Consider the following 22922-nt stretch of genomic DNA (forward strand, 5'->3'; position numbering starts at 1 on the left):
CTCTAAGATAGTTTAGCATATTATTGACCCACATCATCTCACTAGTAGTTTGAGCCATTGCTCAATATTCAAACTTTGCGCTACACCTAGCAACTACTGCATGTTTCTTGCTTCTCTAAGTAATCAAGTTCCCTCCTACAAGGATACAATACCCAGTTGTAGATCTCTTGTTATTAACCGACCCAGCATTGTCTACGACTCTGCGTCCATGTATGCTATGATGACAAGAGAGTCACTTTGTTTAAAAGTCCTTTGCCAGGAGAGCACTTCAGGTACTCGAGGATCATCATGGTTGCCTCCCAGTGAGTTTTCCTTGTTTTGGAAAAATTGACTCAACATTTTCACGGCTAGAGAAATGTTTTGGTCGTAATTGTGACATATAGGAGTTTGCCACTAAGTGACCAATATGACTTATATCTATAGGTTCCGAATCATCTTCATACAACTGAAGACATGGATTCAGAGGAATGTTTGCAGGTTTGGTGGTAAGCATGTCCATATCTTTGAGGAAATCAAGAACATATTTTCGCTGCGAGTCTATCCCCAAGAAATATCTTAGTGGGCCAAGATCTTAGTTACAAAATGCTTTTGCAAGTACGTCTTGGTGTCAACAATTTCCTCTTGGGAGTCACCTGTAAGAATAATCATCAACATATGTTACCATTACCACCATGCCTTTTTAGGTCTTTTTAATGAACAAAGAATGGTCATAAGGAGATCTCTGAAATTCAACACCAGACATCATTTCATACAACTTTTGAAACCAAGCTCTCCGACTTTGCGTGAGCCCATATATGGCTTTCTTCAACCTACAGACCTTTCCACACTTCTCTTGTTGCTCAAAGCCTGATGGCTGCAACATGTAAATAGTCTCAATCAAATCACCATAGAGAAATGCATTCTTAATATCGAGCTGTGAGAGACTTCAGCGATAGTGCACAACCACAACAACAACTAATCGTATAGTCCCCAGTCGAGTAATTGGAGAAGATCTCAAAAAAGTCCACACCATAAGTTTGAGTATATCCCTTAGCGGTCAGGTGAGCATTATACCTTTCAACCGAGCCATCTTTCAACCGAGCCATCTGAGTGACATTTGACCGTGCATACCCATTTATAACCAATGATATCTGCATCAGATGGAGGAGAAACAAACTCCCATGTACTTCGAGAAAGTAAGGCATCTATCTCCACTTGCATGGCACTTAGGATCACAAAGAGTTTGTTGGTGATAGATAAGAATGGACGATGCAAATAAGGACGAGATAAACTGTCGACATAGTCTTGCTAGTTTGACCAGTGGTGACAAACTTTAAGATAGGATGAATAGTGCACTGTCTAGTCCTCTTATGTAGAGTAATAGGCAACACACCATCACTTGGTGGAGGTTCTTTGGAAAAATCATGCTCAAGCATAGTATCCTTAGGTGGAACAGGAAGACTTATTGTCATACCCCAACCTTTTTGACACTCAAACATTTTTTTTTCTAACATAAAACATTGAAGTGTGACGACACAACGATTCAAAAGAGGGAGCCATGCCATTCAAAACAATGGGGCGAACTTTCATTTATATAACAACTTTGTTTCATACAAAATCACATCTTTATGCATGACAAGAATGTCTTAAATCATTTACTTGATGTCTAACAAAAACAAGACATCAATACAATCAAAACAAGACGCGCCGACACTACAAAAGACAAGTCCCAAAACCTCCCCAGTAGGACGTGAGTAAAACCACCTGCTCAACCTGCTGCCCCTGGTCCACCAAAACCTGAAAAAAATGAAACAACAGAAGGCTTAGCCTTCGCAGTATGGCAACAAGCCAGGAAAATTCCAAACCCTCTTAGGTAGGGCTCAATATCATGAAAATAATCTATCGTCATGTCGTGTCAGGGCATAGGCACATCATTTGCCAAGAGAACCCCTAACATAGACCACGACATGTAAAGGCCACTCAAGGGTCACAGTATCTTAATCTCAATCACATGCAAGACATGCTTAAACATTTCATTTCATTCATATCATTCACATGCCCATCAATCACATACATTCGTTCACACACAATTCAATCACATACTTTCATTTTCATTAACTTTAGTGAATTGACAGTTCCTGTGGGTGCAAACACAGGCACGTGCACACCATGGGCGGCTCATAGCCGAGAGACAACTACTGTGGTGGCCCATAACGGTATGGATCCATTCATCCGCTGTAGCGGTAGAGCACTCATCCATGGGTGTGTGAATTCCACAGAGAGATACTTAGCCTTCCCTAGGACACCCAGGTTGGGAAGGCGGGAGCCCAACGCTCCAAGCACAACACACAACAGTACCCTGGGCCTGGGGCCTTGCACCGCCTGCGCTCTGAACAGGCGAGACCAGTGGCGAAAGGCGGACGTCTCCCAACACATTGCCACAACCCACTGGCCTCTCATCTCTTATTCATTCTTAGTTAACATTATGGAAACACAATCACAAAATGACCAGCTAGCTCATGAGGTTGGTTCACTCCTCGAGTGCACCCATACCTCCAAATGCTTCCACAAGAGGGCTACACATATAATTTACTTTCTTAGCTGGCCGTCATAGCAATACGGGTACAACTACCCTCCAAATCATTCATTTGCATCACTGCCCACGACAATGCGCATGCAACCAAACACAACATTCACATCAATTATAACATCAATCACATCTTTGAAAACCTTAGCCAAACCGCAGAGAGTAGTCTCGATCTGTGATTGGCTCGTAGCTGTCCTATGCAGTTATCATTCTAGGATGCTTTCTAATGCACAATTGGGGTCGAGGAGACTCTCAACTCGATACCCCACCTCATCTGTTCTAAACAGTTATCAATTCTAGCATGCACATGCAATTGCGTCACATTTTCAAAACAAACTAATAACAGCCTTTCAAAACAATTTATATCATATATCAAATCATGTGCATGCATACATACATTCATTCACAAAACAATCAATCAATTTACATCACAATCCTAGGATCCCACGATCCTAGGAACACACATTCACACATTTGCCCCAGACAGGGATTTGCTTGGAATGCCGCCATACCAAGGCCTTCTAATCACTGTTATGCGGGGAAGAACACGTCCCCCAAACTGGAATGCAATCAAACAGTGATAAAATCAGTGAAGAAGAGTGCTCGGTTGGGGAAAAATGGAAAAACAAATAGAAAATGGGGAGAAGAGCTCAAGTAGGGAACGTGAGGGCAGGGGAAAGGCGCTGACAAAAGAGACGGACAGAAGAGAGAGTGAGGGAAGGAGGGTTCAGATAGAAATGGGGAAGAAGGGCAGTGAGGGTGAGAGAGCGTGACAGAAGAGAGAGAGCAGGTGGGGGAGTGAGGGTGAGTGAGGAGAGGGATCGTGCGGGAGAGAACTAGCGGAAAGGGGAAAGAGAGTGGCGAGAGAGAGGAAGAGAGAACGTGCGGCAGAGAGGGTAAGAGAGCATGAGAGTGGTGGAGAAGGGCAAATCGCACGAGAGAGAGAGAGAGAGAGAGTTTACCAAAGCGCCGCTGCAGTCGCCGCTGCCACCCCCGTCGCCGTCGCCGTTGCTCCACCCACCGCCCTCGATCTTCACTGTGCTGCGGTCATAGCAGACGAAGAGGGGGAACGACGGAGGAGAAGGAAAGACGAGGGAGGAGAGGCGGTGTCGGGCTCCTTACGCGTGTGGGGCTCGGGTCCGGGTCTGGACCCTGACCCGACCCGTTCTGCCAAAAAAACCGAGTGTTACACTTTTCTTAGGAGAAGATGTGGATGGACCACGAGCAGAAGTGGGCCTTCGAGAGTAAACCACTGGTGGATCTTGGAACTGGTTAGGAGAAGGAGAATGGACACGACTTTAGTGGAATAGGAGGGACAAACAAGGAAAAAGTGTCACTAGTTTTTGACTGTATATAGTGTCAAACACTTGAGAAATATGGAACAGACTCAACGAAGGTGACATCCACACCGACATACTCTTTTCAAGTGATATTATCATAGCAACCATAGCCTTTTTGACTCTTGGATTATCGAATAAAGGCATTTTTGGTAGTTTGTGGGGACAGCTTGTCTCAATTTGGCCCAAGCTTGTGCACAAAGCATACACATTCAAACACCTTGGGAGATATGTGCACAAGGGGTACATAATTTGAAGAGGGAATTTCTATTGTTGAAGATGACATTTTATTAATCAGGTCACATGTCGTAAGAATAACATCTCCCCAAAATGAGGCTGACATATTATTCGGCTTTGATTTGGCCTCATCTAAAAGATGTCGATGTTTCTGCAACACTATTTTTTTGGGATGAGTGAGGACGTAGTTTGGTGCTGAATCCCATTATCATGATAAAATTGCAACAATTCAGAGAATTTAAATTCCAGAGTATTGTAAGTGCAAATAACCTTGACAAGAGACGGGAACTGAGTTTTTATTTCAATAATGAATGATTTGAGAATACATGGTGCTTCAGATCTCTCTTTTATTAGAAAAACTCATGACAACTTAGAGTAATCATCCACAACGACCAGATGGTGTCGACACTAAGACCTGTAGGAGTATGACTAGGTCTTCATGTATCCACATGCAATAAATCAAAAAGACTTTGACTAGGACTCTGCCTAGATGAGAATGAGTTCCTATGGTGCTTTCCCATTTGACATGCATCACACTGCCAAGACGTAGACTGAGAGATCTGAGGAAAGACATGATGAAGCTTAGACAAACACAAATGACCGAGACGTAGATGCCACTGAAACAAACTGGATGTGGACTCCACAAACACATGAGCTCCACCAACATGTTCATTTATATGGTACACTCCATCCGGTTCATGACGTCCACTAATCGTCTTTCCTATCAGTAAGTCTTGAAACACACATTATAGAGGATAAAAAATCACACAACAATTAAGGTCTTGATCAAATAGCTCATAGATAATATGTTATGTGAAAAGCATGGACATGAAGAACATCACCAATAAGCAGGTCAGGAGATATGAACACCATTCCCTTCCCAACAGCAGGGGAAGCAACACTGTGGAATTTAGATGCAGGTAAGAATTTAATGAACTGGTTATCGTTTCCACAAAAGTGCCTTGAAGCACCTGAGTCATTCACCCATGACCTAGTTGGATGAGAAATAGTATTGCTTACTGAACACGCTATATCTGTAGTCACTATGGAGGCAGTCTTTGACGAAGAGTTATGAACAATCAACTTGTCATATTCAGCTCTGCTTAGGGTAATAGAATTAGCTGCAGGAGATGAGGCTATCTAGGCTGCTGAAGTGACTGCCTTAGCCATAGTCTTTTTAGGAACAGATGTAGGAGCAGAATGCCCATGTTTGTCCTAGCAACGGTCCTCCTTGTTTTCCATAGAAGGTACATCGCAGTCTTTGTGACACCTTGACTTTTTACCTTTTTTTTTATACAATATATCAAGTGTGACGATACAACAACCAATGTAGAGCTACAGTTTCAAAATAAAAATGAGGCAACTAGTTCATTTATGCACGAGATTGTTCGTACGACAGGTAGCTTTATATGGTTATAAATGACCCCATGACAATATGCCCCCATAAACAAAACAATAATGTCTAAACCAAAAAGACATCAATGGATCAATAGCAAAACATGACGTGCTAGCACAACGATGCACAAAACTCTCTAGTAGGATGTGAGCTAGGTCCTCTGATCAAGTTGCTGCTCTGAGTCTGTGGAAACTGAAAAAAAAGAAAAAAAGAAAAAACGAAAGACTGAGCCTTCAAAGTATGATGACAAACCAAATAAATCCCTAACGCTCTAGGCGAAGGCCTTAGGTCTGCAAACTAAGAATACGATGAAATCACAATCGCTTCTATGTGAAGATGGTTACATGCATTCTCTCTTAAACTATCAATGCAGTCCCTTTTATATACCACAATATGTAGGGATTTGACCAACCGTCATAGGCAATACACATGGTTAGTCACAATTCATTCATTCGCATTCTCATATTTAATTTATAGCTATTGTGGGTACAAAACACACGCGCATGCACACCACAAGTGACATCAGGTTGAGAGACGACCCTCCTGGTGGCCCGAAACACTACAGATTTGTACTCGCTGCAGTGGTAGATTAATCTGCCAAGAAAGAACGTATTCCAAGGGGAGTTGCTCGATCTTCTCTAGGACACTTAGGTTGGGAAGGTGAGAGCCCAATGCTCGAAGCACATCACACGACAATATCTTAGGGCCTTGCACCACCTACACTCCAAGCAAATGAGACCAGTGGTGAGGGTACGATGTATCCCAAACATTTTGCAATGTGCAATTGGCCTCAAATCAATTTAACATTTTTTAAATTCACGATATGGATAAACATACACATTATGATTGGCTAGAACACAAGGTTGGCTCACTTCGTGAGTGCACCCCAACTCCAATCCGCTTTCGTAAGAAGGTCACCCAACTAATCAGTGCTTTTGGGGCTAGTTGAACAACACTCAAAGGGTACATTTAACCATTTAATTCATTCAAACACATCATTTTGTAATCACAAGGAAAAAAAAATTTCATATCAATCAATCCATACAAAACTTTAGCCGATGTATAAAGAGTAGTCTCGATCCGTAGTTTGCTCATAGTTGTCCTAAACAATTATCATGTTAGGATACTCACTTATGCGCAATAAAGGTCAAGGAGGTACGCAACTTGATGTTCAATCTAATGTTGTCTTAAATAGTTACATCTCTAACATGCTTATGCCATCACACAATAATTAAAATCAACCAACCATTTCATACGATCATTTATTTGTTAGAAAGCACACCAATTTACGCATTATTCAAACAAGGGAACATTCGTAGAAGAATCCTGAATTTCGATTTGTGTCTGGCACGGAATAACTCAGATGATGATTTGCAGGCATTCTCTGGACATGATTAATTCTATTTATAGAGCCTAGATCTTGTGGGGACAGTATTTAGTTTTTTTTCAACAACGGTGTTCACATGATTGATGGTACATGGTGGAATTTAAGCAAACTTTCAGTTTCCCAAGCTTGTGTATAAATAACAAAAATGCCTTGGAGAGTTATTGTTTTTGTAAAATGTACAGATCATCCATGCATGGGGTAACACATTTGATACACGAGACCATTGTTACAAAATAATAAATTTGAATGGGAAAAAGGTTGGTTTATTACTCCCTAAAAAAAAGGGTTCAACTATCCAATCATTCCATGTCAGTTCTATCATTCGTTTGACAGAAATAATATAAAATTAGATAATATGTCTGTTGAATTAGAAGATTTTATGTTTCTAGGTAGCTCTTTGTAATATTAAAGAGTTATAAGATCTCTTTAATATTTCCTTTATTTCAGTTTGATGTAATCTGTAAATCTCCTTTCTACCCTAAACTCTTTATAATGGAGATTAGGGTTGGTGAATGATTAAGGTTTTTCTTTCTCCAATTACGGCTGCTACTCCTGCTACACACGTTCAGTTCCAGTTGACTGTCTTTCAGCAACTGAACCGTGTGGAGGAGTCTATTCACGCTATGAAATCCGCGTGAATAGACTCCTGCTATGGATGTCTAAATATATCTTTTTTATCGCAGCTGGGTGGGAGTCTGCGGTATTTATGTTGAATGTTCTTTTTCCTGTCGCTATTCATGATTAGTGGCAAATAATCTGTGGTACAACAGCGTTAGATGCATAAATATATAAGTTGTTGGTTGCTAAAGACAGTGCAAGCAGTGGAATTTTTTTCTTGCTGTTGGATTGCTGGATTTTCTCTGTCGTGGGGCTGTTGGACAGCAGTCTTCTATTTGTGTTGCTGGATCTTATCTGTCAGCATTCTATTTGTGTTGCTGGATTTTATCTGTCGTGGGAGTGTTGGACAGCAGTCTATCATGGGATTTTCTCTATTGTTAGGTTGTTGTTTTCTGCCGTAGTGTTGCTGTCAACAGTTGGACAGCAATCTGTTATCGTGGAGTGTTCAGAAGCTGTTTGGGAAAAGTGTTTTTGTATCTAACATTGCCGTGTGGTGTTGGACATATGTTATTAGCTTATTGCTGATCAGTCGCAGTCTATATATATATATATATATATATATATATATTCTCGCTTGCTGGTGGTGGGTGATCATTTGTGGGCTGATTTGCAATGGCTGAAAATCATAAAACTGATTTTTCTCATGAGATTAAAAGAGGAGGAAATCTATTCTCCTATGGGTCTATTGTAAAGTTAGATGGATCCAACTACGAGATTTGGTCTCGTGTGTTTATGATGTGTGTGATTGGACATCGGAAGGAGCATGTTATCGAAGAAGATGAGCCTGTGGAAAAGAGTGGGAAATGTATTTCGTGGAAGGAAGATAACAATATTGTCATGTCTTGGATCATTAATAGCGTGCAACCACATATTACTTCTACTATTGCATTCTATACCTCTGCCAAACACATGTGGGATTTTCTGAAACAAACCTACTCGAATGACAAGAATGTTGCAAGATATTGCAGGTTGAAGAGGAATTACTTAATTTGCAACAGGGCGACCAGAGTCTGTGTCACGCCCCGACCTTTTTAACCCTCAAACTATTTTTTTTTTTTTTTCTCAAAACATAAAGCATCGAGATGTGACTACCAAACAATTCAAATTGACGATGAGCCAAGCAATTCAAAACAATGGGGCGAACTTTCATTAATATAACCATTTTGTTTCATACAAATTCACATCTATGTGCATGACCAAAATGCCCCAAAATCAATAACATTGATGCCTAACAAAAGGAAGACATCAATAAAACCAAAACATGACGCGCCGGCACTACAAACGACAATCCCAAAACCACCCCAGTAGGACGTGAGTGAAGCCATCCGCTCAACCTGTTGCCCCGGGTCCGCCAAAACCTGAAAAAGAAAACAACTGAAGGCTCAGCCTTCGCAGTATGGCAACAAGCCAGGAAAAATGCCAAACCCTCTCAAGTAAGGCTCAATTAAAGGGACAAATATCAACCCATCTATCGTCATGTCGCGTCTGAGTGCGACACGTAAAAGCCACTTGATGGCCACACTAACACAACATCAGTCACATGCGAAGCATGCTTAAACATAACACTTGCATTCATATCAATCACATATACGTCAGTCACATGCATTCTGTCAAACACATTGCATTTTCATTAACTTTAGTGCATTAACAGTTCCTGTGGGTGCAACACAGGCACGTGCACACCGCGGGCGGCCTACAGCCGAGAGACAACCCCCGTGGTGGCCCATAACAGTATGGATCCATTTCACCCGCTGCAGCGGTAGAGCACTCATCCCTGGATGTGTGAAGTCCAAGGTGAGATACTCAGCCTTCCCTAGGACACCCAGGTTGGGAAGGCAGGAGCCCAACGCTCCAAGCACAACACACAACAGAACCCTGGGGCCTTGCACCGCCTGCGCTCTGACAGGCGAGACCAGTGGCAATCAAGGGGGACGTCTCCCAAACACATAGCCACATCCCACTGGCCTCTCATCTCTTAGTTATTCATTCTTATCATTATAGTTACACATTCACAAGAAGACTGGCTAGCACACGAGGTTAGTACACTTCCCGAGTGCACCCACACCTCCGATTACCTCCACATGAGGTCTATACATACAGTAACAGTCATTGCTAGCCGTCATACCATACGGGTACAACTACCCTCCAAACATCCATTTGCATCATTGCCCATGGCAATGCATATGCAACAACATACACATTTATATCAATCATCACATCAGTCATGTCAATCACCTCTTTGAAAAACATAGCCAATCCACAAAGAGTAGTCTCGATCTGCGGTTGGCTCGTAGCTGTCCTATGCAGTTATCATTCTATGATGCTTTCTAATGCACAATTGGGGTCGAGGAGACACTCGACTCGATACCCCGCCTCATCTGTCCTAAACAGATATCAATTCTAGCATGCACATGCCAATGCGTAACATTTTTAAAACGAATGACTAATAATCTTTCTAATCCATTCATATCATGTAAGCAACATACACATACTCAATCACAAAACAGTCAATCAATTAACATCACAATCCTAGGATCCCTTGATCCTAGGAGCACCCAATCACACAATTGCCCCAGGCAGGAATTTGCCTGGAATGTCGCCATACCTGTGGCGCGCTCACCAAATTCTTCAAAATGCCTCAAGCTTCGAACTCAAGGTCGACAGGATGAGCCCGGTGCACCTGCAAACATAAACAAGAATAAGGTTTCTACTAGATACCTACACCAATCAAACAAAAAAACGAACAGATACAAAAATAAAATCCTTGAGGCACGTGTCATCGTCTCAAGAGGGTATCGACAGGTAGTGTCGACCAACAAGCTCTCCAATAGGCCTCCTCCTTTACGTCTTGACGTCGCCTCGAATAATCAAAGCCTTCAACCATCAATCAAACCATCACTAATTCCTTTCTCAATAACGTTCTTTAAGTAAGGCATCAACCTCAAGTCACATCCCAATACGCATATATCCCTAAATAACTTCATGATACACCTGTTTACCGAAGTCTGCGCTACACTCCCTAAGACGGTTCTAAATCTTCCCCACAACCTCACAATCTCTACCATGCTTCCCTAAAGCTTCGAAAATTAATCCATCATGCTAAAACGATCATTAAGTACATGAATCATCACTTTCCAACGCAAATCCTAAGTTTCCCCCAAAAACAAAATTACTAACATGCGTCCCAAAATCATCAATTCTAAGCTCTAGCATGCTCGAACCATAATTATACATGCTCTATGTTAAAGATACAAAAAAAGGGGTTTTCTGAAATATTAGGAAGTTAGGGAAGGTCTCTTTAAATATTTTGTTACTTTTAGTGGACTTCTCTTGTAATTTTCCCTAACCCTAATCTCTTAATAGAGATTAGGGTCACGTAATGTATGAGACTTTTTGCTGCCTCTCTCTCTCTCTCGTAACATGGTATCAGAGCGGGTGTGGGCGTCGACGGCAGAGTGCACTTTCCGGTGACCTTCTCCGGCGATCACCATCTTCTCCGACGAACAGCCAAGTGAGTTCGTTCCTTTTCTCTCGTTCTCTCCCTTGTCACCGCTACTCCTTATTCCCTCTTATCACCCAATAAGGAGACAGTGAGGGAATAGGGGTTGGGCGTGCCGTGAGAAGGAGGACCTGATCACGCCTATGTGGAAGGCGTGATCAGATCCTCATATTGGTCGTATGAAGAGACTATTGTGGATGCAGCGTGACGTGTGACGCTGTGGTTTGTGATGATCGTAAATACAGTTTCGGTAAAGTCAAGCTGCGTGAGGTGTTGTGGATGCTTTGTGGAGTCTATGTGCTGCTTATAAATTCAGGTTTTTGAATATGATCAGATTTTTTCTATAGATCGTGGATACAAATTCAGTAAAGAAAGGCTGCGTGAGGACTGTTGCTGATCCTTAGTACAAGTTTTTGTTTGATTTCGTGGATTTCTTTGACACGTGGACAGGAAGTTTTATGAGAACTAGCTGCTGTTATAAGTGGCAGCAGTCTTCAGTCGTTGGGAGCAACAGTCTTCAGTCGTTGGGAGTTCATTCTTGTTTTTTGTCATCGGCTAAATCAGATCTGAAGTGACAGTAATTTCCTAGCCCTCCTTCTTTACACGTTTGCGTCAATCTGGTCTTCTTTATTTACTATGGCTGAAAACAGTAAATCTGAAGGGTCTACTGACTACAAGATGGCTGGGAATTCATTCTCTTATGGAACCACGATGAAACTTAATGGCTCAAATTATGAAATATGGTCTAGGGTATTCATAATGTCGGTGGCTGGTCATAGGAAGAAATATATTCTTGAGGAGGATGAACCTATTGAGAAAAAAGGAATATATGCTGCGTGGGATGAAGATAATTATATTGTTATGTCTTGGATTATGAATAGTGTGGAGTCTCATATAGCCCCAACTATTGCATATTATACCAAGGCCAAGGATATGTGGTCTTTCTTGAGAAAGACATACTCGCATGCCACTAATGTAATCAAGATCCTACAACTAGAAGAGGAGTTATGCAACATTCGACAAGGGGATCAGGACCTATCTCAATATTTTGCTACTTTGACTGCTGCATATGAACGGTTAAAGGCTCTTCGCCCACCTTGCCAGCATTGTTATGCATCACACGTTGAGACTGGTATGGTGGCAAAGTTCTTATCTGGCCTATCTTCAGAATACTCTGTGGCAAAGTCTCAAATTCTAACAGGCAGTGAACTTCCAGATTTAGCAGACACGTATAATAGGCTGAGTCGCTTTGCAGCCACTCTTTCTCAGACTACGCATGACATACCAGTCTCTGCACTTGTGATATCAGGAGGACGGGGCCCCAGTTCTTTTGGAGGCACTAGGGGGCGTGGTACAGGCCGTGGTGCTGGACGTGGCAGATTTCAGTGCTCTTATTGTGGCAAAATTGGTCATCTAGAGGACCGTTGTTGGGACAAACATCCTCACCTCAGGTCTAATGTTTCCTCTGGACGTGGTGGAGGTAGAATCACCACAAGCAGAGGTCCTTCTTCATCCCAGGCAACTCATTCAAAGGCAACAATATCTATGGTTGAGTCTTCTACTGATCCTTCTATATCTATGTCATATTCTCTTAACCTAAGTAAGGATGAATATGATCGTGCTCTTGCTCAGAGGTCTGGCTCTACATCTGCCTCTACATCTACCAATGCTGCTGTTGTAGATTCAGCATTCTCTGTTGGTGCTCCTACTGCTGATCCAGGTATGACATGGATGATAGACTCGGGCGCTTCTAGACATTGTTGTAATCAACCACAAAATTTTTCATCATTTGTCAGATTTTCTACACCACAGTATGTTAAGCTGGCTGATGGCAAGTTGTCCCCTGTTTTGGGTAGCGGTGATGTTTATCTTCCACATTTAGGCACTATTACACATGTGCTATATGCACCTCAGTTTCCTGTTAATTTGATATCTGTGAAGCAGCTAGCTATCGACTTACAATGTAAAGTCATTTTTGAATCTGACTCTTGTTCTTTTCAGGACTTACCAACTGGGAAGATGATTGGTGGCGGCCATGAGCGTGAGGGCCTTTATTTTTTGTCAATCCCAGTTGATGTTGCTGCATCTTCAGTCCCTTCCAAGCCTTCTCCCTTCCAATGGCATCTCAGATTGGGTCATCCTTCCGTACCAAAACTTCGTCGCATGTTTCCAGACATTCCTGCATCAGAGTCCTTATGTGATGCCTGCCAGTTGGGCAAGCATACACGGAGCAGCTTTCCTTCGAGTCAGAGTCCATCGAGTCAGAGTCCTTTTGATCTCATTCATGTGGATGTATGGGGTCCTAGTCGGGTTCCTTTTCGATCATGTTTTCGATATTATCTTGTTCTAGTTGATGATTTTACTAGAGTCAGTTGGGTTTTCTTGTTAAGGGAAAGATCTGAAGTCATATGTATTCTTCAAAAATTTATCAAGGAAATAAAAACTCAGTTTGGATTCATTGTCAAAAATATTCGCACTGATAATGCTCTTGAATTCAAGTCTTCCATTCTACTTCAGTTTTATGCCGACCATGGAATTCGACCTCAATATACTTGTCCACATACGTCCCAACAGAATGGTGTAGCCGAACGCAAACATCGGCAACTCCTAAACGTAGCTCGTACCCTCATGTTACATTCTCACATGCCTGCCTATTTTTGGGGTGATGCTATCCTTACTGCGTGTTACCTCATTAATAGATTACCCTCTTCCTCCATTCAAGACCGTATTCCAATTCAAATTCTATATCCAGGGCGTTCATTATTTCATTTACCTCCCAAAGTTTTTGGATGCACTTGCTTCGCACATATCCTAGGCCCGAACAAAAGCAAACTGGCTGCCCAAGCTATCAAATGTATCTTTATTGGCTATTCAGCTAATCAAAAGGGATACAAATGCTTTGATCCCGTGACCAAGAAAGACATTATCAGTGCGGATGTTACCTTCTTTGAGTCTCGTCCTTATTTCCCTCCGTCAAGTCCCTCTTCATCTGAGATGCATGCACCTATACCTCTTCCTATTCCACCAGTGTCACTTGAGTCATTTCCATCATCTCAACCTAGGTCACATGAACGTTTTCTTGAGCCTTCGTTGGTTTACACTCGTCGTCTAGGTCCCTCTCTCAACCGTCCACCAGCATCGTCTCAAGAGGTAAGCTCTACTGATAAGACTGACTCAGGTTTAAGTGATGACTATTCTGCAGCAGATCTCCCTATTGCTATTCGCAAGGGCAAGCGACAGTGTACCTTACATCCTATATCTAATTCTGTCTCTACTGCTCATCTGAGTACACACTTAGTACAGTTTGATCAAGCTTTATCTAGTCATGTTATCCCGTCCTCGCACCATCACGCCCTGTTAGATCCACGTTGGCGACAAGCTATGCAGGAGGAAATGGATGCTCTTCTTTCTCGGGAGACTTGGGATTTGGTAGACCCCCCAACACGCTGTGATGTGGTTGGCTCACGATGGGTATTCACCATCAAGTATCATTCTGATGGGTCAGTTGAAAGGTTCAAGGCCCGTCTTGTCGCAAAAGGTTATACTCAGACTTATGGTGTTGACTTCTTTGAGACCTTTTCGCCTGTGGCCCGGTTGGGCACTATTCGCTTGATTATCTCTCTTGCTGTCCAACGAGAGTGGCCTCTTTTTCAATTGGATGTCAAAAATGCCTTTCTGTATGGAGACCTTTCTGAAATTGTTTATATGCAGCAACCACCTGGTTTTGAGCGACAAGGGGAGTGTTCCAAGGTATGCAAGTTAAAGAAGGCTATTTATGGACTCAAACAGAGTCCCCGTGCATGGTTCCAAAAGCTTACTGAAGTGTTATCTAAGTGTGGATTTAGCCGATCCCAACTTGATCACTCATTGTTTATCAAGCGAGGCTCAGCAGGACTTGTGATATTGATTGTCTACGTGGATGATATTGTTCTTACAGGGGAAAATGATCAAGAGATAGCTCAAACAAAGGAGTTTTTACAGCAACACTTTGTTACGAAAGACCTTGGACAACTTCGTTATTTTCTTGGTATTGAGGTGGCTCGTAGTAATAAAGGTGTTGTAGTGTCTCAAAGGAAATATGCTCTTGATCTTCTACAGGAAACAGGACTATTGGGGGCTAAACCTGCCACACTTCCCATGAATCCTCGCATTCATATACATGATGATGACTCAGAGCCGTTTGACTCTAGATCTTACAGATCTCTGATAGGGAAACTGTTATATTTGACTGTCACTCGTCCCGACATTAGCTTTGCTGTGAATAAGTTGAGCCAATTCATGGAAAAACCCCAAAAAGTTCACTGGGATGCAGCTCTAATGATTGTAAGATACTTGAAATCAGCCCCGGGAAAGGGGCTATGGTTCAAGAAAGGAGAATGTGTTGACATCGAGGCGTATAGTGATGCTGATTATGCTGGATCTGTAGATGATAGGAAGTCTACTACCGGGTTTTGTGTCTTTGTGGGCGGTAATCTTATTTCCTGGAGGAGCAAGAAGCAGAATGTTGTGGCTCGTTCTAGTGCTGAGTCAGAATATAGGGCTATGGCTTAAACTGTGGCTGAAATGTCGTGGGTTAGATCACTACTTGTAGAGTTGGATGTCTCAGTGAATCTCCCAATGAAGATGTATTGTGACAACAAGGCAGCTACATATATCGCTAACAATCCTGTCTTCCATGAGCGGACTAAACACATTGAAGTGGATTGCCACTATATTCGGGACTTAGTTCAAGGAGGAATTGTTAGCACTATTCATGTCTCCTCAGAAGATCAGGCAGCAGATATTCTCACTAAAGCTCTTCCCATAGGCGATTTCCTGAGATGTTGTAACAAGCTGAGCATGATTGACATATATGCTCCAGCTTGAGGGGGAGTGTTAAAGATACAAAAAAAGGGGTTTTCTGAAATATTAGGAAGTTAGGGAAGGTCTCTTTAAATATTTTGTTACTTTTAGTGGACTTCTCTTGTAATTTTCCCTAACCCTAATCTCTTAATAGAGATTAGGGTCACGTAATGTATGAGACTTTTTGCTGCCTCTCTCTCTCTCTCGGAACACTCTAAAAGATAAATACTCATCATTTTGAGCTTGATTAGGTATTGCTCACCCCAAACAAGCGTCCAAACTGCTACAACCCTTCTAGCAACCACTTCACACGTCCGATCAAGTGCCAATGCTCGAGATTGCTTGCTGTCGCTGCTCACTACACACCCTACTAGCAGGTAAGAGGGGAAAAACGTCCCCTAAACTGCAAACCAACCCCAAACGCCCAAAAAGTTTAACACAAACTCTGTTGCTAAGAAAGACCCACGGTAGTAGTGGGGAAAAAAAAAACTGAAATAAACAAAGAAAAGGGACGCTGACAGAGAGGAGAGACAGAGAGAGGAAGGGTTCGGTCAAGGGGGAAAACAGCCGTGGGGTGAGAAGAGAGAGAAAGAGCAGGCGGGGGAGTGCGGGTGAGTGAGAAGAGGGTCGAGCGGTAGAGAACCAGCGGAAAGAGGGGAAAGAAAATGGCGAGAGAGAAGAAGAGGGGACGTGCGGCAGAGAGCAAAACAGACAAAAGGGCATGAGTGGCAGAGCAAGAAAAATCGCACGAGAGAGAGAGGGTTTACCCAGCCGCCGCCGCTGCCACCTCCGTCGCCGTCGCCGTTCCAGCCACCACCACCCGACCGTCACTCTCCTCCCTCTGCGCTGCCACAGGAGACCACCGGAGACAACGAAGAAGGAAGGGAAAGGCGAGGGAGAAGGGCCTCGCGTCGGGCCCTTACGCGAGTGGGGGTCGGTTCCGGGTCTGGACCCTAGCTCGACCCGACCCGTCGAACCAACGAGCATTACATCCTACCCTCCTAAAAAGAAAATTTCGTCCTCGAAATTTAGCTCATACCTCAATGCAAGAACAAGTGCGGATATCTCTTCCGCATGTCCTCCTCATGCTCCCATGTACTCTCCTTCAACCCATGGTACTGCCATTCCACTTTCACTAAAGGAATCCTCTTGGTGCGAAGCACTTGCTCTCGATGATCCACAATTCTAATGGGCTGTTCTTCCATTGTCAAATCATCTTGTACTAGAATACCTTGAAAATCAATCACATGTGTCGGGTCGGGTACGTATTTTCGAAGCATGGAAACATGGAAAACGTCATGAACATGACTCAAATCTGGTGGTAACGCCAATCTGTATGCCACCTCTCCAATCTTCTCTAATATCTCAAAAGGTCCTACAAACCTCGGGCTCAATTTTCCCTTCGCACCAAAGCGAAAAACACCCTTAGTAGGAGAAATCTTTAAAAACACATGATCACCCACCTCAAAAGCCAATTCTCTACGACGAATGTCAGCATAACTTTTCTGTCTACTCTGAGCAGTCAACAACTTCTTTCTTATCAATTCCACTTGGTCGGTGTAGTGTTGCAAAACTAAAGGGCTTTCGATCTTACCATCACCCAATTCGGCCCAACAAGTTGGCGATCTGCACGGTCTTCCATACAAAGCCTCAAAAGGTGTCATCCCAATACTAGAGTGGTAACTGTTATTGTAAGCAAATTCTGCCAGTTTCACATGTTTGTCCCATTCTCCTTTCCACTCTAAGACACATGCACGCAACATGTCTTCTAAGGTCTGAATAGTCCTCTCTGATTGCCCATCAGTTTGGGGATGAAAAGTTGTGCTCATCTTAAGCTTGGTACCCAAAGCCCTCTGTAATTGCCCCCAAAACCTAGAGGTAAAACGCGGATCTCGATCCGAAATGATAGACTTTGGCACTCCATGCAATCTCACTATCTCGCCAATATACAACTCTGCGAGACTTTCTAATGATTGACTGATTCTGATTGGCAGAAAGTGGGCGGACTTCGTAAGTCGATCAACAATCACCCATATGGCATTCTGTTGTCTTTTGGTACGAGGTAACCCAACCACAAAATCCATCGTAATGTCTTCCCATTTCCACACTGGAATATCGATTGTTTGCAACAAGCCTCCTGGCCGCTGATGCTCTGCTTTTACCTGTTGGCAAATCAAGCACTTTGCCACATATTCTGCAATTTCACTCTTCATTCCAGGCCACCAAAAATTTCTTCTCAAATCTTGAAACATCTTTGTACTGCCCGGGTGAATAGAAAACTTAGATTTGTGAGCTTCATCAAGCAACAGACGCTTCACCCCTTCATCTCTAGGAACCCATAATTTCTGTCGAAAACGCAATGAACCATCTTCATCTTGATGCCAAAGAGAATCGTTCTTCTGGCTTGCTTCCATGTTCTTAGCAAACTCTGGATCTTCCTTTTGTTTCATTACAAGTTCTTCCATCAAAGGACGCCGAATCAAGGCCGTCATCGTTGCCTTGTGCTCATCACAAATGCAAGGCTGCCAAGCTATCACATCTTGCAATAATGTCCAAGAACGAGTCAACATACTGCACATTGTCGCCTTGGCATGCCTGCTCAACGCATCTGCCACCACATTCGCCTTGCCTGGATGATACGATATGGTGAAATCATAATCCTTTAAATATTCCATCCATCTTCTTTGCCTCAAGTTGAGATCCCTTTGTGAGGATATATACTTCAGGTTCAGGGACTTGTGATCTGTAAACACCTCAAATGTTGCACCATAAAGATAGTGTCTCCACATCTTCAATGCGAACACGACTGCTCCCAATTCCAAATCATGAGTGGGATAGTGCTGCTCATGGGTCTTCAACTGTCTTGATGCATAAGCCACTACACGGCCATGCTGCATCAACACACAACCATAACCGATCCCCGAAGCATCAGTGTACACCACAAAACCGGAATGACCTGATGGAAGCGTCAGAATAGGGGCAGAAGTAAGCTTGTCCTTTAGAGTTTGAAAACTCTTCTCACAATCTTCATTCCACACAAACTTCATCCCTTTTCTCAATAGCTTAGTCATGGGCGTAGCTATTTTCGAAAAGTCTTGTATGAACCTGCGATAGTATCCTGCCAATCCCAAAAAGCTTCTAACCTCAGTTACACTGCAAGGTGTTCTCCAGTCCTGAACAGCTGACACCTTAGCCGGATCGACAGATACTCCATCCTTCGAGATCACATGACCCAGAAAGTTTACCTTCTCTAGCCAAAATTCACATTTTGAGTATTTGGCGTAAAGCTTGTGCTTGCGCAAAAGACCTAACACACTTCTCAAGTGGTCTCTGTGCTCTGCCTCACTCTCTGAATACACCAAAATATCATCAACAAACACAATAACAAAACAATCCAAGAACTCTTGGAAAACCCGATTCATGAGGTCCATGAACGCTGCGGGAGCATTAGTCAACCCAAAAGGCATGACCCTGAATTCATAATGTCCATACCTAGTTCGAAAGGCAGTCTTAGAAACATCTTCCTCCCGTATCAATAGTTGATGGTAGCCTGTCCTCAGATCGATCTTAGAGAAAACCTTTGCATTCTTAAGCTGATCAAACAAGTTTTCAATTCTTGGAAGCGGATACTTATTCTTGATGGTGACTTGATTCAACATACGATAATCTATACACAAGCGCATAGTCCCATCTTTCTTTTTCACAAACAGTACAGGTGCTCCCCAAGGAGACACGCTAGGTCGGATGAAGCCCTTATCTAAGAGCTCCTGCAGTTGCTTCTTCAACTCTTCTAACTCTGCTGGTGCCATACGGTAGGGTGCCTTAGAAATAGGAGTTGTCCCTGGTAACAACTCTATCTTGAACTCCACTTCTCGAGTTGGAGGCAAACTCGACAATTCCTCAGGAAACACATCAGGATACTCACTCACCACGGCAACATCCTGCAATATCATCCGTTCAGCCTCATTGATCAACACATTGACCAAGAAAGCAACGCTTCCTCCTTCTATCCATCGCTTAGCCTTCAATGCAGACACCAATATCTTATCAGTTCGACTGGCCCTACGAGCACGAAATTCCACAGGCTGCATCTCATTAGTCAACATCTGTATCTGCTTCTTCCTGCAATCTATAATGGCATAATGCGCATACAACCAATCCATACCCAAAATCACATCAAACTCATTGAGACCGAGGATCACCAACTGTGCAGGTAGGTGAAGTTGATGGATTTCCACGTCCACATCAGGAAGATACTCACGACACGACTCTTGAGCATGCATCGGACTAACAACTTTTAAAACATACGGCATTCTTCTAGCCGACACTTCGAGTGAGGTAGCAAATCGACTAGATATAAAAGAATGTGTCGCTCCTGGATCAAATAACACTCTAGCAAAATGAGAACTGACAAGTAAAGTACCTTCAACGAGGTCGTGTGCCTGGAGCTCCTCCACAGTAGTAGCGTAGACACGTCCCGACGTCTGTCGTGCGCTAGAAGAACCGGCTTCAGGCTTCTTCAATTCTCGTTCTTTCTTCAACGGGCAATCCTTGATGAAGTGTCCCATACTTCCGCAGTGTAAACAAGCCCCAGTCACCCGATAGCACGGCTTCCCGGGGTGCACACGAGAACAAGTGGGGCACTTCTGAGAAGTCGGAGTGGCCACTGACCCCTGGGTGGCCTCACTACGGGTAGACTGGTTCCGTCTGAAAGTTCGGTCATCCCGCCTCTCATAAGGCCTTGTCCTGCCCGCAAAGTGTTGGCGCTTTACCTGTGTCCGTCCACCTTGTGAATGCTGGCCTGCTTTCTTCTGATGATCCTTCTGTGTCCTCACCCAATCTTCTTCTATGCATCGTGCCATTGTAACCGCCTCATCCAAGTCACGAGGTCTACTTGTCAACACTTTGCTTCGTAGTCCATCTCGCAGCCCGCGCACAAACTTGCCTGCTCTGGCCTCATCGGTAGTGTAAAGGTGTGGGCAATACACCTCCAAATGTCGATATCTCGTAATGTACTCTTCTAAGCTCGACTGATTCTGCTGCAAATCTAGAAACTCTTGCATTTTCTTGTCTCTGGCATACACCGTAAAGTATGTGCTGAAGAAGGAATCTCTGAACTGCTTCCATGAGATTGACCCTTGGCCAGCGAACCGAATCTCACTAGTTGATTGCCACCAATTCTTGGCATCACCCTTCAACAAATAGGAGCCATAGTTCACTTTATCTTCTTCTGGCACCTTCAGAAGCCCAAAAATACGTTCAACCTCTTCAATCCAGTCTTTGCCTTATCATGACTGCCCCCTCCTGAGAAGATAGGCGGCTGCATCGCCATAAACTGCTGATAAGACACTGTCGTTGCCTTCTCCCGAACTGGAGCACTGGTGTCCCCCGAAGGAGATGCGTTACTTCTCTGATTACCGACCATAGACTGCATTAACGTGGTCAGCGTCTGCAACGTGGTCAGCAATGTAGTCTGTTGATCCACTGGCGGAGTCTGTCTCGGTGGGGTTTGGGCACCCCCACCTAGCTGGGCATACTGGGGCTCTGACGCACTGTCACCCCGCGGAGTATGTGCATCAGAATGGGTTGGGCTGGGCTCTCTATGTGCCTCTGAAGACGGCCCAGCTCGCTTCTTACCCCTACGATGATATTCCATCTGTACAAACAAGATCCTTAATTCTCAAATCACGACCAATACCAAACTCACAAGTCAAATCACAACGTGCATTAGCACGAAGTTCAAAACACAGATCACATTACATACCTATACTTGAAAAATCAAAACTACAATAACCAACTAATCAAACAAATGCGTACCTGGGCAACACGACTTCACAGATAAGCTTTAACTCACATCCATAATGGGGTTTGTCATGGCTCTGATACCAAAACTGTCACGCCCCGACCTTTTTAACCCTCAAACTATTTTTTTTTTTTCTCAAAACATAAAGCATCGAGATGTGACTACCAAACAATTCAAATTGACGATGAGCCAAGCAATTCAAAACAATGGGGCGAACTTTCATTAATATAACCATTTTGTTTCATACAAATTCACATCTATGTGCATGACCAAAATGCCCCAAAATCAATAACATTGATGCCTAACAAAAAGAAGACATCAATAAAACCAAAACATGACGCGCCGGCACTACAAACGACAATCCCAAAACCACCCCAGTAGGACGTGAGTGAAGCCATCCGCTCAACCTGTTGCCCCGGGTCCGCCAAAACCTGAAAAAGAAAACAACTGAAGGCTCAGCCTTCGCAGTATGGCAACAAGCCAGGAAAAATGCCAAACCCTCTCAAGTAAGGCTCAATTAAAGGGACAAATATCAACCCATCTATCGTCATGTCGCGTCTGAGTGCGACACGTAAAAGCCACTTGATGGCCACACTAACACAACATCAGTCACATGCGAAGCATGTTTAAACATAACACTTGCATTCATGTCAATCACATATACATCAGTCACATGCATTCTGTCAAACACATTGCATTTTCATTAACTTTAGTGCATTAACAGTTCCTGTGGGTGCAACACAGGCACGTGCACACCGCGGGCGGCCTACAGCCGAGAGACAACCCCCGTGGTGGCCCATAACAGTATGGATCCATTTCACCCGCTGCAGCGGTAGAGCACTCATCCCTGGATGTGTGAAGTCCAAGGTGAGATACTCAGCCTTCCCTAGGACACCCAGGTTGGGAAGGCAGGAGCCCAACGCTCCAAGCACAACACACAACAGAACCCTGGGGCCTTGCACCGCCTGCGCTCTGACAGGCGAGACCAGTGGCAATCAAGGGGGACGTCTCCCAAACACATAGCCACATCCCACTGGCCTCTCATCTCTTAGTTATTCATTCTTATCATTATAGTTACACATTCACAAGAAGACTGGCTAGCACACGAGGTTAGTACACTTCCCGAGTGCACCCACACCTCCGATTACCTCCACATGAGGTCTATACATACAGTAACAGTCATTGCTAGCCGTCATACCATATGGGTACAACTACCCTCCAAACATCCATTTGCATC

General features: G+C 43.6%; 1 protein-coding gene across 2 annotated transcripts in view; it reads left to right on the forward strand.

Moving 5' to 3' along the window:
* The window catches only part of LOC116256012 (uncharacterized), a 121747-nt gene that overhangs the window by 69991 nt on the left and 28834 nt on the right, over positions 1 to 22922 (forward strand). The gene's annotated exons all lie outside the window — the stretch shown is intronic.

The sequence above is a fragment of the Nymphaea colorata genome, chromosome 6 (assembly GCF_008831285.2).
Source record: "Nymphaea colorata isolate Beijing-Zhang1983 chromosome 6, ASM883128v2, whole genome shotgun sequence".
NCBI classification, from domain to species: domain Eukaryota; kingdom Viridiplantae; phylum Streptophyta; class Magnoliopsida; order Nymphaeales; family Nymphaeaceae; genus Nymphaea; species Nymphaea colorata.